This window comes from Sinocyclocheilus grahami, unplaced genomic scaffold (assembly GCF_001515645.1).
Source record: "Sinocyclocheilus grahami isolate Dianchi unplaced genomic scaffold, SAMN03320097.WGS_v1.1 scaffold934.1, whole genome shotgun sequence".
Lineage (NCBI taxonomy): Eukaryota > Metazoa > Chordata > Actinopteri > Cypriniformes > Cyprinidae > Sinocyclocheilus > Sinocyclocheilus grahami.
This window is the reverse complement of record NW_015506113.1, coordinates 305,166-309,717: the sequence shown is the minus strand read 5'-3', so window position 1 is coordinate 309,717 and position 4,552 is coordinate 305,166.

Below are 4,552 nucleotides of genomic sequence, written 5' to 3'. Positions count from 1 at the left end.
CCAGCCAGGGCCCTGACTTAAACCCAATTGAGCATCTCTGGAGAGACCTAAAAATGTCTGTCCACCAACGTTTACCATCCAACCTGGCAGAACTGGAGAGGATCTGCAAGGAGGGATGGCAGAGGATCCCCAAATCCAGGTGTGAACAACTTGTTGCATCTTTCCCAAAAAGACTCATGGCTTTATTAGATCAAAAGGGTGCTTCTACTAAATACTGAGCAAAGGGTCTGAATACTTAGGACCATGTGATATTTCAGTTTTTCTTTTTTAATAAATCTGCAAAAATGTCAACAATTCTGTGTTTTTCTGTCAATATGGGGTGCTGTGTGTACATTAATGAGGAAAAAAAATGTACTTAAATGATTTTAGCAAATGGCTGCAATATAACAAAGAGTGAAAAATTTAAGGGGGTCTGAATACTTTCCGTACCCACTGTATCTATTATTTGTTTAATTATAATGTAAAAAAATAGTATAGGTTTGGTCTTGTTCTGTATCGCGTATCTTGTCAGTGTCTGCGCTTGCTTGGCCATTTGTTGTGGAGAAAATAAGGAAAGTGTGTCCAGCTGAATTAATTTAGTATTTTGTTAGACGGGTATAAAAAAGCTTAGTTTACCGCAGCAGCCGTCACATGACGGCCTCCTCGTGTGAAGACCGAAGAGTGTAAAGACCATCGACTGTACCGTGCGACTCCACCGGGCAGGGACAAAGTATCGCTTTTTATTTCTCCTTTTTCCTACTACTTGTTTCACTTCTGTTTCAGTTTTTATAACCATTTCTTACTATGTGTAAGTTGTTGTTTTTTAGCATGTAAGTTTGGCAGTGTTATTTTTTAGGATTACTGATGAACTACTGTCGTTTGATTTGTATTATTTGTATTTGTTATTTATTTTAATTTGAGTTAAATTTTGTCTGAATGTATTATGTCTGTATAGGTCTTTTATGAAGTTTTTAGTTTTATTTAATTTGAGTTATTTTAACACTTCAACAAACTAAATAGAAATGAAATAATATATATATATTGAATTTATAAATGTGTGTGTGTGGTTGTACATATACATATGTAGTTGTTTTTTTTGGTGTTTGGCTTAGTGTTATGTTAGAATCATTATTATACTCTTATACCTTTTGTTCTTTAATATTTTGAATTGTTTTTAGCTTTATTTTTTGTTTTTCATTTATGTTAAGTTTTGCAACTTTGTTGTATGCATTTGTCATTTTTATTTAATCTCTTTATTTTTAAAATGTGTATAGGTAGTATTTATAAAGTTTTAGCTTTATAAATCTTTAGATCTGTTTTTAGTTGTTTTAATATTACAATTGATTGCTTCTGTTGTCCTCAGTTGTGAGTCGCTTTGGATAAAAGCGTCTGATAAATGACTAAATAAAATAAAATAAATAAATACAAAATATTTAAAAAAGACACTACAGAATACATATGAGGCATATAAGATGTCACAGTTTACAAAATATACTATGTCCTTTAGATCCACATTATATACAGCAAAAAATAACCAAAACATCCCATATATGTGTGCTGTGAAGTTGCATGTCAGATATACTTTATTCGTCTCCACTGAAAATGCACATTCACAATGAGTAATTTCTTGTTTCCTGCATGATTTTCAACGTGTATCAGCATGAATAGTGGTGTCTGGTGTTGCTGATAGTACATAGAGGCTCTGGATGAGTGAAGAGGTGGTTCACAGTCTAGTAGTCTAGATTTTTTTTGTATCTCTCATTCCTTCATTGTTTGCAGGACCTCCTCTGAATGTTTAATCTCATTCTCTTAAATCCAAAAGACAAGGTGATTTGCAAATGTTTTCCTCCTCTGCAATACATTCAATTCCTGATCTTAATCCACATGGCAAGACCACATGCAAAAACAAGTACTCATAACATTATTATGACTATGATGCCCATAAAACAGTTTAAGGAGTCATTATACAAGTTTTTTTGTATTTTATTTTTTTGAAGTTGGGTTAAAAGCATTAAAAACTATTTGAAACGTCAGATCAAAACCTTTAATGATAAGCAAATTTCTAAAATATTAACAAATTTATAGACAGAGTTCCTAAACATTATATTTGTCTGAGACAATAGGCCACATTGCGAGTCTGACAGATAAGGTGTATCAGTAAGAAGAAAATGCTCCGTGAGAGTGAGAATATTTCAGACAGTGTGAGAATTAAAGTCATTCTTAGAAACTATAAGATGGGAATGATAACGGATGAAAAACCTCCTTGATTTCAGGGGACATGGCCAAGCTGAACACCGCCGCCCTGCTGGCCAACATGAATAAATGCAATGGAAACAACAGCAAGACCCTGATTCTCAAGGTTTGGACTTATGTAAAAAGCCATTCTCACATTGTAAAATCAAAAATAAAATAAAATAAATATTATTTGTAAAATCAGACTATTTGTTGTCATCGCTATTAGAATTATTTTTAAAAAGTGGCAACATTACCTGAGAATTAGTTACTATGCCCATCCAGATATTACAGATCCCAGTGTTGTAAAATTCCATTCTCTGAGCAGTGACCTGAGAGGATTCATAATGTAATTAGAAAGTTTGCTCTGACTAAAGCATCTAGGATTTTTATATACATTAAGAATATATTTGATGAAATTCACTCACAGGCCATCCAGAGTTCTCTACTGTTGATGCTTATCAGCAAACAGATAAGTTGATAGTCTGAGATTCATAATAACCTGAAATAGGGATAATGAAATTTGGGCTGTGGCCCAGAAGATTATAGTTTGGATTAACCAGTCCAGTGTTCTGACTGGCCTGTACATGACCTTGAAAGTTTGAGCCCATCTGAGCACAAATCATAAGCAAATATTCAACAATTAAAGGACTAAATAGAACTTAGAACAGTTGAGTCTTGTTGAGAACCTGAAATAGTTTAATTCTTGTATTAAGCGGAAATCTTTTTTTTTTTTTTATGTATTTAAAACACTGAAGTTATATGTTTAAACAAAACAAAAAAGTAAATTGGGTAAGAACAATAAACTTAAAGATGTATTCTCTGAAAACAAGTCTTAGTACAATTTTAAGATTTTAGATTTTGAGAATGTTTAGATATTTTTATTGGAAAATGATTTTAAATATAGTGTAATATTCTACAATAAATGCATGACATGTAAGGGGAAAAAACAAGATATTGTGGCCACAAATTAATAATTCACTCCCCCATTTTAGTTAACTAATATCCATAATGTACTAATTTGTTCCATCAATTTAGATGAGCATGACCATGATAATTAAATTAAAATGAGACAATGTTAGGTCTGCACGATAAATAGAAATCGCGATTCGACAGAAGCTGCGATTGTCATGTCTAACTTTCAGTGAAGCACGGTTCTGTGATCAGCAGTAAATCTTCATCCAAAGGCGAGATCTGAGTTATTATAATTTTCATTCAAATAAAGTATATTTATAATTCAATGCCTTCATCACTGCTTAGAATACTATGAAATATGTTACGTGCCTTATTCGGTGTAAGAAGCCACAATCTCACAGAAGGATTTATTTCAAACACTCGACTGACGTTATGAAGTGAGTTTGGAGTAAAAATATGTTATTAAATGCAGTATTTTCACATGCTTTCAGATGGAGCAGCATTTACTTCACAGAGCCGTAGTTCACTAAGAAGCTATGCAAACAGCAGTCATTATCGCGAACAATTTCTTTGATTTCATAATCATGCAATAAAATTGTCTGTGATTTATTATTTTTTTTGCGTAACTTGTCAGTGAACTACGGCTCTGTGTAGTAAATGCTGCTCCATCTGAAAGCACGTGATGATGATTTACTGCTGATTACAGAACCGGCTTTACTAACAAAATGCGCATGACCAAATTGTGAATAAAATCAGAATGCAATGATGTGGAAGTTTCAAATTTCAATATTTTATTCAGAATACAACACAGATGACATAGCAAATGTTTAAACTGAGAAAATTTATCATTTTAAGGGAAAAATAAGTTGATTTTAAATTTCATGGCATCAACACATCTCAAAAAAGTTGGGACAAGGCCATGTTTATCACTGTGTGGCATCCCTTCTTTTTATAACAGTCTGCAAATGTCTGGGGACTGAGGAGTTGCTCAAGTTTAGGAATAGGAATGTTGTCCCATTCTTGTCTAATACAGGCTTCTAGTTGCTCAACTGTCTTAGGTCTTCTTTGTCGCATCTTCCTCTTTATGATGCGCCAAATGTTTTCTATGGGTGAAAGAGCTGGACTGCAGGCTGGCCATTTTTCTGTACCCGGATCCTTCTACGCAGCCATGATGTTGTAATTGATGCAGTATGTGGTCTGGCATTGTCATGTTGGAAAATGCAAGCTCTTCCCTGAAAGAGACGACGTCTGGATGGGAGCAACTGTTGTTCTAGAACTTGGATATACCTTTCAGCATTGATGGTGCCTTTCCAGATGTGTAAGCTGCCCATACCACACGCACTCATGCAACCCCATACCAGCAGAGATGCAGGCTTCTGAACTGAGCGCTGATAACAACTTGGGTTGTCCTTGTCCTCTTCAGTCC